Consider the following 13,229-nt stretch of genomic DNA (forward strand, 5'->3'; position numbering starts at 1 on the left):
TAGAAAATTTCACTAAACACCATAGTCTTTGAATAAAGAAAGTGAGCTAAAATAGAATATTATTATATTAATGATATAAAGCTTTTGACCTAAGGTAATGAACTATTTTTAAAAAGTTATCAGTTATTAAATATAAACAAAAGCCTGTGTGCTTGTTCTTAAACAGTTAGGAACATTTAGTCAATCATTGTCTCAATTTCTGTGCATTTTGTCCAGTCTTTCCTTTCTCTATGTTAAGTAGACCAGGAGTCAGCAAACTAGAAAACTGGAGCCAAATCCTCCTCACACATTTTTTGGCACACACCTCAAGCTAAGAATGCATTTTACAATTTTAAAGGTGGTAAAAAATACAAACCGTAAAACAAACAAGATGCAACAAAGTCCTTATGTGGCCCAACAAAACCCAAAATAGTTACAACCTAGCCATTCATAGTGTTTACCATCTCCTATGCTAGATTGTAAATTCTTGGAAATCATATATATACGCTTTTCACCTTTATATACTTAACCTATTATATGCTTAATGACACAATAAATTTTCAATAAAAAAAAGTGAATCTATGAAAAATTACTTGATGTTCATTAGTATAGAGGAGTCATATCAAGTATGGAAATAGTAGCATAGCTATCTAAAAAGTTCTCAAGGGGCAATTACCAGCACATTGCACGAAGAAACTTGAATATGGACTATGGCAAAATAGCTATTGTACTCACAAAATTCATATATTCATATGTTCCTTTAATCCTTAATGAGAAGATTTTTTGGAAAGTGACTTTTTAGCTAGTGACTGTTTCCTAGCCAAACTTATAGCTAGGTGTGGAATTGTGACCAACTCTAATTTGAGCAAATGAGAGATTTGTCTTTTTTCTTTAGTTTGCTTGTTTCAAAGAGCAACCAAAGTATAACATGCATACAAGCACATTCACACAACACAAATTACAATATGTCATGAAGGATTTGCATGTAGCAGGATGAATCATGAGTTATGTTACATCTTAAAACCACTCATCTAAATATATAATTTGACCAACAATACTGTAAGTGTATATGTATTCAGCTATAACAGAAATTAATTTTACATACAGATCTGCCTCTGGCAATGTCCACAGTGCTTTGCAGCATACAAAAATTACTGGCATGGACTCTAGCTTTCTGCCATCCACTTGACCCCAGAGTGCCTCATTATTTTCATGCAATTATAAAATATATGATTGAGAGACTATTTTTAGAGTAAAAAATGAAATTGTTCAGAATATCTAAACAAATCAACACTATATATAATTGAGAGAAACAGGTAAAATGAGTGACAATCTTTTTATTTTTTTGTGAAGATTTTGTTTATTTATTCATGAGAGACACATAGAGAGAGAGGCAGAGACACAGGCAGAGGGAGAAGCAGGCTCCATGCAGGGAGCCCGATGTGGGACTTGATCCTGGACTCCAGGATCACGCTCTGGGCCGAAGGCAGGCGCTAAGCCACCCAGGGATCTCGAGTGACAATCTTTAACCCTGTTTTTCTTCTTCTCTCCTCTTTCTTTCTTCTTTCTCTTGCTTTCTTTTTTCTTTCTTTCTTTCTTTCTTTCTTTCTTTCTTTCTTTCTTCTTTCTTTCTTTCTTTCTTTCTTTCTTTCTTTCTTTCTTTCTTTCTTCTTTCTTTCTTTCTTCTTCTTTCTTTCTCTCTCTCTGTTTCTTTGTGGCAAGACCTTCCCACGGCATTGTTTTCACATTAAATTCATGAAATCCATTAAAATTTAAAATGTTATGCAGTATTTCTTGACTAAATATTGCCCTCTTTAAATTATTCCCAAAAGTGTTGCCACAATAAGTACAAGTAGTTCAATATATATGTGCTTTAAAGAGATGATGCACCCACAGAAAAACATTGATGGGAGAGGGAGCAGCAATAGTAGAGGCAAGAACCTGTTCACCAATCTACTCATTTCAGGAGGTAGATTACTGGATGTTAAAGGAAATTGAACACTTGATACTAATAAAGCTAAATCACTTTACACCCAAGTCATCATTGGTCTAAACATGTACGGTGATTCTATTCCATTGGGTGAAGTGGTGAAGTGATGTAAGATTTCTTCAGGTAGCTTCTGGAAAGGCTTTCATCCTTACTAAAAAAAAAAAAAAAAAAAAAAAAAAAAAAAAAAAGTGGTTGGAAGAAGGCTTTGTTTTTGTGATACCACTTACTATTTGGATCCTGGTATGGGTCTTGATGCCTTTTTTTGCAACTAATACTCTGTATATGTGGAATAGAATGAGGAAAAGCACCTCAGTTCTTGCTGAAATTTATGAGCTACTGAATGAAACTTTAGACAGTCTGTTTTATAAATCTAGTTAAGAAAAATATAAATACCCTTAAGATTTAAACCATGGTCGGGGTTTGTAGATGAGGGCCTTTCTAATTCCCGTCTTCAGGGCATATAATATTTATGGAAAGCACATAATGAAGATAAATATGAAAATCAACTCTTATTTTACTGCCTTGAGAACTTTCCTGAGTGCTTTAAATATATCAGTTCATTTAATCTTCAAAACAACATTCTGAAGTAGACACTAATATACTGGCCAGAAGGGAGGAGGATATTGGCCAGAGAAGAAATTGATATACAAAGATATGTAATTTGACAGAGATAATATATGTAGGTAATAATTGAACCAGCATTTAAAACCAGACAGTTGGCATGGGACTCTGGGATTTCACCACTAAATTAAATGATTGTTTAGGAAAAAAACAAAAGTAAAAACAAACAAAGAAAACCCCTCCATTAAAAACAATATTTCCTCCTAACTTTTTACTTCTAATAAAACCCAACAAATTTACTATGGTCATTACAGAGAAATTACATTGCCAAATCTTTAACAACTCTATACTATTTAATAATCTACCACTGAAATTCAAATGTCTCTAAATTTTTCATGAAAACATATGTTTCTTTTTTGTCAGATGTCTATATACTTCATTAATTTTATTTACTTATTTCTATAATCCAAAAAGGCAGGAGGAAAATAACTATGATGAAGGAAGTGAAAAGTTTGGAACAGATTATGGAGAGTCTTATATTTCTCAGTTTTTCATAAAAATATAAATATAAATTTTATGAAAAGAATGATCTAATCTCATAACTAAAATTTTAACTTGTCCTTTACGGATGTGGGCATTCCTGGTGCACTGAGTTTTTACATTTCACTCTCCAGAGGAAGAAGTAAAAGGAATGCCTATATAGTAGAAACTATATTTGGTCATTATCTATATTTATGCTTATTTATACTATTGGAAATATTTAATAGTGCTAGAAAAATGTAGAAAATAATATTAGTTCCATTAGCATAGTCACCTATATTTACATGAGATGATATGATATGAAAGTGATAGGATTCCATCTGGTCCGTTCCCCCCCCCCACCCCCCCAGGAAACAAGCAGAAGAAGATTATTTTAAGCTGAAATCCACAGTATTTATTTCATTAAATATTTTCATAACCAGATACTCGCTATGATCCTTGCTGTGGTCTTACACTGCAGGCTTTCATCCCATTGCCTGGTGACTCAGTCTGTTCTCTATGTACACTGTAAATGGAATTATATGCTTCACTTTGATATTTCAAATTTGCTTCTGAATCTTTTCTATAAAATTAACCTACTTTTTATGCTCACCAAACTCTAATTCAAGAAAGAATTCCTCCTGAGCTCAATTTAAGCCTGGGGGTATGCATACCACACTCAATATTCAGGGCACTAAATTGACTTGAGGGAGGATGAGGTGGAATCAGGACAATACGGGCAGAATCTGACAGGACAGAATAAATTTTCTTTAAGGTCTTATTTAACTCTGCAGTATATATTTTCAGACATACTGCAGGCTATTTCAGTGCAGACTATGGACTTTGCATGGAATTATTTTTTAAACAAACAGGAAGGAAGAGAATACTGCATTATGTGGAATGAATTACATCAACTAAATTTTTCATCCAGTTGTCATGACAACCCTCATATTTTCCATAATGTGTAGTCTATTAAGTGTTGAACTAGATGTGCTTAAAAAAGATACTAACATTCAGGAAGACGTTTTCCATTAGAACTCTTTGAAAAGACCACAGGATTATTATGCTTCAACAAACAACCTGTCATCCTTATGCTATTCCTTGGATCACAAAATGGGTGAGAAAAGCATGAAAAACACCCTATAATATCAGGGTTCATTGATATTTTCTTTAAATGTCAGGTACTTCAACCATCTGCAGAATTTTGGGTCCTATCTATGGAATTTGTGACAGTTGTTGTCCAGCTAATGTGTAGAATATCTCCAGTGACTGTGAATTAACCACTTCTGTGGAGAATGTCTTGAGACTAAATAGATTTGAGATATTAAAACACTCTCAAAAACCCAAACCAAACCAAAACAAAACAATACCATTTCCCTTTATCTTTAACCTGCTTTTCTTCCTTTTGTAGTTATAAGCTTGAATCTTCTTCCAAATCATTCCCCTTAAAATAATTAAAGCCAACTTATGTTTGAATTGAATTCTCTAGTTAGCAGATTAAATAATACAATTCTCAGTAGCTATTTCCATATGGTTATTATAAATATTGTTTCCATTCTGATATATTTTTTGTAAGAGAGGCACTCCAGGTTGGTCAAGATCAAAATTTATAGACCATGTATCTCTTCCATCATTTTATAGCTCTGACTGCTTCAGAAATAGGATTGGCTATTAAAAAAAAAAAAGTCTCATTGGATAACATCATCATTTCTAAATCCAGTATGTCACTCTAATATTCCCAATTTTTACTTGCACAGATCAGTCTAGTTTATTAAAGGCTCTTTCTCTTCTCCAGGCACTCATTCCTTCCTAAAGTTGAAATAGGAAGCAAATATGCCTAAAGAAAAGTCAAGACATACCATATTTCATAGGCATATAATGCCATTTTGGTATAAAGCTTTACTACAGAAGTCTGTCTAGAATGACTTTTATTTCCCCTAAATTCATCTAATTTTCAAAATCAGTTTAGCCAATATTTATTGACCCTCAATCATGTGGCCACCATTTTGCTAAAAGAGGAATGAAAATGAGTAAAGTAGCGTTGCTAATCTAGGAAGGAAAGCGAAAGTATACACAAAATTTTAATTTAATAGCTTATGTTTTTATTATGTAGTTCTATAAATTGAATGTGTTCTTCCCAGATTCATATGTTAAAACCTTATCCTCAGTATGATGGTATTTAGAAGTGGGGCTTTGGGGGTGGTAATTAGGTCATGATGGTAGAGCCTCATGAATGGAATTAATACTCTTATAAAAGGCAGCTGTCTAGGAACCAGGAAGTGGGCTCTGACCAGACATTAAGTCTACCAGCACCTGATCTTGGTTTTCTGAATGTCGAGAACTGTGAGAAATCATTTTTGGGGTTTATAAGCTACTCCATCTATGGTATTCCATTACAGCAACCTAAGCAGACTAAGACACGTAGAGAACTCCATGCAACACAGAGGTAAAACAATTTCAAAGGGAAAGTCCGTTTTCCCTGAACAGATAAAGACAGAGACAACACCAAAGGATGGATATAAGGAAAATTTTGTTCAAGATTTATGGGAAGAGCGTTTTAGGCAGAGGTAAGATTGTGACGGGAAGATATATACATGTAAAATAGTAAGAGATGTGTGAGACACTGCAAGCTATCAAGCATTTTAAAGTATAAATCTAGATAGGAAAGTGCAGAGATAAGTATGTGCCGAGTCACGTTGACCCTTGAATAACTTGTTCCCAAATTTGAATTTATCTGGCATAGTGATCCATTAACAAGTTTTAAAGCCCATTGGTGATGGTCATCTATGTTGTCTTTTGGTGGGAATCTATATATTTTCCTTAATTAGCTGGAAGCCATACTTAAAAGTAAGGTCTTACTCCTAACATGTTATTATACTATAGTATCTAGCATAGTTCAGAAAACATTTAATAAAAAAATAATATAGTAAAATTTTTACCCGACCCTTAAATATGCTACTGCAAATGTCATCTGATGTATCTTTCAGAGATCATCATCAGTCTCTTTTGTGCTCAGATTCTAATCATTTTATGTTAGATGAATCTTAAAGATATGCATGTAACTCCTCAATGCAAAACTTCAGCCACTTTAAAATCTATATGCAAAAAATTCTGGATTCCACAACCGGGAAAGTTTTGGATTTTTCAGTACATCTGTGAGACAGCTTGACATCTACCTTATAATATGCAAAGTGTTGAAAAGACTAATTGAAGGTAAAACTTTTTAAAACCATACTTATATCAGGACAATCATTTGCAAAACTTTAACCTCAAAGCATATAGTCTCTAGTGGGTTCACTGTTTTGATTCATTTTATGTGTCTGGAAACTAATTCATATCTACATGGAATTACAGAATCATTATTCTTTTGTGACAATTCACACTCCAGAAGACAAAGCTATGTCCTGGCACAAGGTGAATGAGATTGCTGCCTAGTCAAAACAAGCCAGAATACATGGCAGAAAACAGACATCACTCATGAGCGATAAATTACAGCACATACTTGCTACTAAATCCTGAAAGAAAATCTTTTATGGTGCTCTTTAACAGCTCTTTTAGACATACAGAAAGTAGAAATGAATTTCAATACATTAATTTATGGCCAATTTAGTCACCAGAAAATGTAAGCAATCATGGAAAAAATACCAAGTCCAAGATCCTGCCCTAACTCTGTTAACTGCAGGTGACATTGGGGAAACTCCTTACCACTTTGGTCTTGATGAACTAAGATTATAAATGATGCAGTAGGTACATCAAAATCAGTCATAATGTTAACTGTACTATCTATGGTTTTTTCCCCCACAAAATTACTGTGTTTAAAAAAACATTGCAACAGTTGTTCTTATGTGGCAAATCTAAACCAGTTAATTTCTTTGAATTGTGTGCATAGTTAATGAAGTCAAAGTTTTTATTTTAATCTCTAGGGGAAGCCAGTTAACTCCACACAGAAAGTGTTCTTCTAATGCAATTAATTGTACTCAACCATAACCCTGAGCAGCTATATCTCAAGTCTGATCTTGATTGTAATAGAAATTAGGTGAAGTTCAAACTACTCCACTTATAGAAAATAAAATATGTGGTACAGTTTCCTATCTAGACTAAGCCATCAATATAATTTTGAAAGTGTATTTTTCAAGTGTTTTCTGGAATAAGTATTTTATTAATGTTTATTGTATTGATTTTCAGATTATCTTATTAAATAATAATAAATGCATACTTGTAACACACATTTATTATATTTAGTACACTATTTGTAATTTACATGTTATTTATTAATTTATTTAGTTTAAAAGATTTTATTTATTTATGAGAGACAGAGAGAGAGAGAGAGGCAGAGATGTAGGCAGAGAAAGAAGCAGGGTCCATGCTGGGAGCCCAATGTGGGACTCGATCCAGGACTCCAGGATCATGCCCCGGGCCAAAGGGAGGCACTCAACCACTGAGCCACCCAGATGTCCTGTAATTATATGTTATTTATATTTCTTATTTTAAAAATTAATATTTTATTAAATTCAAATTATTAAACATGTGCTAGCATTTTGAATTACATAACATATATAAACAAAACAAATAGGGTACCTGGGTGGCTCAGTCAGGTAAGCATCTGCCTTTGGCTCAGATCATGCCCCACATCTGGCTCCCTGCTAAGCAGGGAGGCTGTTTCTCTCTCTCCTGCTCTGCCTACTTGTGCTCTCTCTCTCTCTCCCTCTCTCTCTCTCTGTGTCAAATAAGTAAGTGAAATCATCAAAAATAAATAAATAAATAAATAAATAAATAAATAAATAAATAAATAAATAAAACAAATGATTCATAACATGTTCAGACATCTTTTACTATCACATATAATTAGTTGCTTCATTTTCAAAATAGACTTTGTGCATATCTTTGAGTCAGAAAAGAACCATCCAAAAAATGTAAATATTAAGATTATGCCTAAATTGTGTCCTCTTTCTTCAACTTCTTAATATAAAATATACATTCAAAGAATCATTTGGATAAATACTATTTCATAAACATCAAACAGAATTTTATACTTATAGTCTTCCATTAAAGGAAAGTATTTGTAGAAGTGTGTTTTGGCCATGAAATCCTCCATTTAAAGAAGGCCAGAAAAAAAAAACTTAAAAATAAATAAATAAAGAAGGCCAGAGTACTTACATTTTAACTTAAATTTCTTATTCTTGGGATCCCTGGGTGGCGCAGCGGTTTAGCGCCTGCCTTTGGCCCAGGGCACGATCTTGGAGACCCTGGATCGAATCCCATGTCGGGCTCCCAGTGCATGGAGCCTGCTTCTCCTTCTGCCTATGTCTCTGCCTCTCTCTCTCTCTCTCTCTCTCTCTCTCTCTCTCTCTCTCTCTCTCTATGTGTGACTATCATAAATAAATAAAAATTAAAAAATAAATTTCTTATTCTTATTCTTAAAATTATTATAAATTCCTCATAAGCATTGTACATAACCATATTTGTTAATGCTGTATTAAAAAACAAAAAGATATTGTTAAACTATGCCTGCCTAGGATGGCAAAATGAAATAGAATGGAAAATTATTATTAGAATAAGACCACAATAAAAATATTCATTCTAGGGCAGCCCTGGTGGCTCAGCCGTTTAGCGCCACCTTCAGCCCAGGGCATGATCCTGGAGACCCGGGATCAGGTCCCACGTTGGCCTCCCTGTGTGAGGCCTGCTTCTCCCTCTGCCTGTGTCTCTGCGTCTCTCTCTCTCTCTCTCTCTCTCTCTCTCTCTCTCTCTGTCTCCCATGAATAAATAAAATCTAAAAAAAAAAAAAAAAAAAGAATCAGAGTGGAGTTTATCACTTAGATTATGATAAATTCCATAAACCTGATATATATAAACCTAGTGATAAGAAGAAAAACCCATAATTCCAAGGGCTTGGAACAATAAAGTTATATTACACTCTCACTTAGAGTCTATTACTTGGTTAGAGACGTAAGGCATGCTCCTTCAGGTGTTGCCTCAGCATGTCAGATATCTCCAATCTTTTAGACCAATGTAACAAAGGAGCTTTATGTTAAAGTAACTAGATTAGGCCCCAGATGGAGTCACTCATGCTAAGCCCCACATCAGCAAACCAAAACTCAACTAACTTTCTATACTTGGCTCTCCCATAAAAGAAAGGCCTAGGTCAACCACTCAGCACTTCCCTGCTCAGCTCAAGTAAGCAACTTCATTCCATGACTACCTGTTGCTCTATATAAGGAAAGTAGCTCAGCTTTAACCAATCAGCAAATGCCAAGTATAATGTCTTTATTCCTGTTCGCTGTGTTTTATAAACATCTCTCACCTTGCAGAGCTCTTCAGAGCTCCTTTCTGTTTGCTAGACTGGATGCTACCTAATTCATAAATCATTGAATAAGAGCTAACTAGATCAATAAATTGTCTGTGGACAATTAAATTTTCTTTTAACAATTATTATGGTGCTAGCAACTAGATGTTTTGACAATGTTCAATTTTATCCAGATCTGTGATCCTAGAAAACATCCACAGTTGAAGAAATTGCTTCTCCTTTGTGTTCTAGGAAATAGCCTACTATAGATAGACATCCTTATCCACATGATTTAGATGACACTTGTGGAGGCCTCCTTGTTTATGACAAAACTAGACATGAACACTCCAGATTCCCCTTCTTTACTCCATAAATGATTAGCCGAACTGCTTGTCTCCAATGATCGATTAGAACAAAATGCTTGTTTACCAAATTTCATTTAAGATTCTTTCCTTCCCTGGCTCCTGGACTTTGACCTACCCTTGGCCTAAATTAGGATAAAGCCCTTCCTTAAATGCCACCCAAGAGTATAAGATGGCCTCCAGCTAAAACATTATCTGATCTACTATATAATCATGCCACTTCCATTCATTCCACTGCCCCACATTGTTATTTTTAGTTGTGTTTACTCCTTCCCATAAAAGAAAAATCATCTTTTTTTTTTTTTTTGCCTAACTCTTGAGGCTTTGCAGATCTTATGTTCTAAATGTTTTCCATATTGCAATAATCCCCCTTCCCCTATTGCCATGGTCCTTTCTACCCCCTTGCAATAACTTTTTTGAATAAGTCTCTCTTTACTGAATATGGACTTGTTTTTTTATTCTATTCTGTTTTTGCTTCTATGTAGAATGGACATATTTCAATTCTGCTCATTTTTCCTTAGACAAAGCAATTCACATAGCCATGTTTGACCTCAAGGTCATGAAAGTGTTTATCCCCAATGGCCCAGAAAAAGTAGGAATTATTAGTTCCTTTGTGGAATTTGCAACAGGATACATGAACACATTTTCTAATAAAAAGAGATGAAAAACCCTCTTCCTACGATCTCACAAAACCATAATAATTTCTTTAAAACTTTTATTTAGTTTTTGGTCACAAGACTTCTGTTCTCATGATATTATTTTAAACTTTACTTAAATCTACTTTAGTTTTCTTTCAAGTTTCACGATTTTCTGTTATGCTACCCAATATAACATCATGGTACACTAAATAAAAAAAGAAATTAGATAGCTTGTTGAATGTAATTTTAAAGTTTTCTATTATAAGATCACTGACTACATATTCATCAAATAATGATTTTCCAAAAAGTAACTAAATGAAAGACAAAGATGATATCACTCTGTCATTATTTGTTTGAAGAATGGAAAAAAAATGCTCACATTCTATAAATGTAATAGTCTAGATTAGGAGTTGGCACACTATGTCCTATAGGCCAAATCTGGTCCAAATCTGTTTTTTACAGCCCAAGAGCTAAACAATTTTTTAAACTTATTTATATTTTTAAAACTGTAAAACAACAACCACTAAAGTATTGGTGGAGGGGAAGGGTTATACTTCAAAGCACAGTCAAAAATATTCACTACCTGTCTCTTTGCAACAAAAATTTTGCTGACCCCTGATCTAGATAGATATATGTCAAAGTTAAGAACAAGATTAAACTAGCGACTAATTTTGATTTATTTTTTGTTTTATAAAAATGTTTGGTTTTAAAAAAAAAACTAAAAATATATGGCAAATATTATATTTAAATTGTCTATCATTCCTAAAAGGTTTGGATAGTTAATTCTCAGATACTCAGATTTTTAAATCAATATAAATGTTATACAATATCCACTACTTTATGTGAGATGTTTCAAGTTACTAGTGGAAATATATAACTCTCCTTAAAAGCATTAAATAAATTTATAATATAATTTTGTAATGTGAAATGTTCATATTTCAACCAAAATATTAATTAAAGAAATCTAAATTTTATGTATTTTGAAATTGTACTCTATTTCTGAGCAGTTGTCTCACCAAGAAACCTCATTGAATTTAGAATGAAAAAAAAATTTAACTATATTTCAAGTGTAATAATTTTTGCCAGGACTCAGTTGTGCCACTAGATGGAGCATTTAGCACTGCAGAGAGCTCTTGAAGAAAACTCATAGTTTTTGTTGTGTTTTAAATACAGTTTAAAGGGAAAAGTCATAAAAAGTGTGATGGAAAGAACATTTTCCTAAACTTTTATTGAGTTATCTGGAACTCATCTAAACACTGTGTGATTATTTTATAGTCAAAATTACTTTTTAGGCTACTCTAGTTGATAGACAACTGGGTGATCAGATTTTATAAAAAGAAAAATTGCAGTGAAGTTCCAAATTGACTTTTCAGTGGTATTCTTAATTTTCTCTGACTTGACGTATGTTCTAATATAAATGTGTTTCTGTGAGGTTTGGAGAGCAAAGAAATACTGCTACTATTCAAATTAGATAATGGCAATTTTAAGAAAGAATAATGGAGTCTGTGTCAGCTGGCACCTGTGAGAAGAAAAGGAAAAGAAGAAAAAGAGAAACAGTTGTATATCAATGAAAAGGAAGCAGCAATGGATGTTACACTGTCACTGCATGGATCAGAAAATAAGAATGATATAGCCAAGAATATTTCACATGCCTGGGCCTGAGCAAGGCAGTCACAATGGCTGAGGCAGAAGATCAGGGTTTATAAGTTGAGGCCACAGAGCTGAACAATGGCATATTGTGCATCATTCTTCAGTCTCCATTTTTAACCCATTGTTTTCATCTATAGATAGATGTCCATATTTGGATAGATATCCATATTTTATCTAATTTTTAAAATACTATTTTTTATTTTTTATATAGAGATAGATGATAGATGATAGATAGATAGATGATAGATGATAGATAGATAGATAGATAGATAGATAGATAGATAGATAGATAGATAATAATAGATAGATAGATATAGATAGATAGATAGTAGATAAATAGACGGGAATCAAATTTCTGAAACTTGGCTTTTGTCCAGGTTGATTTATACATCTTCAAATGTATGCTTCACTGACTTACTAAAATCCTTTCCAATGTGCAGCTGTTTAAATGAGGTTGAAAGCGATTTTGCCACATGATGCTGATGTCAGTTAAAAGCTGAGTATTAGCAGAATGGGCAAACTCCAGATGAGTGTGTCAGCTATGTTGATCAACGTTCCCCAAATTCTAATGGCTTTGACTGACAAAGAGGCCCAGCTCATTGGTCTAGAAAGTGAAAATTGACCTCTTGACTATTACAGATATGCATGTATATAAGGGAAGCATTTAAAGTAGAACAAAAACTAGAACTTTTTCCTCTCTGGAAAAAAGCCAAGAAAATTCTGAATAAAGATTTTCAGGCAAGGCAGATACAAAACTGCCAAGTGTGAAAATGATTACAAATGACAATTATGTGGAAAAGCACTAACCAGAAAGGATTTCCAGTTTCAGGACTGTATTCTGTGATAACATGACTCCACCCATATCAAATAGTGTTCCAGACCAAAGGATGGTAATTGCTTCAATATTTATTTGTAAATTAAAAGAAAAGGAAGCCAAAGGAATATTTCTAACACAAATATTTTCCTTCAAGTACTCATTGAAAAATATTATTTTGACATAAACTGTTTATGTGGCGTATGGTAGGCATTTATAGTAAGACAAATACTTATTTTGGAAATAATTATATTTAGGTAAATAAAATCAATCTTTTACTGAGCTTTGAGATCTATTCTGGACTTTTTTCATCTCTTCATTATTAAAACTATAGTCAAGTTTTACAAATGTTCTCAGATGCTTTGCAAGAAAGTCTCATGTTGTACTTAACTTTAGATGGCCTTTACTTTCTTCTTTTAAATTTATTCAT

This window comes from Nyctereutes procyonoides, unplaced genomic scaffold, assembly GCF_905146905.1.
Source record: "Nyctereutes procyonoides isolate TBG_1078 unplaced genomic scaffold, NYPRO_anot_genome, whole genome shotgun sequence".
Lineage (NCBI taxonomy): Eukaryota > Metazoa > Chordata > Mammalia > Carnivora > Canidae > Nyctereutes > Nyctereutes procyonoides.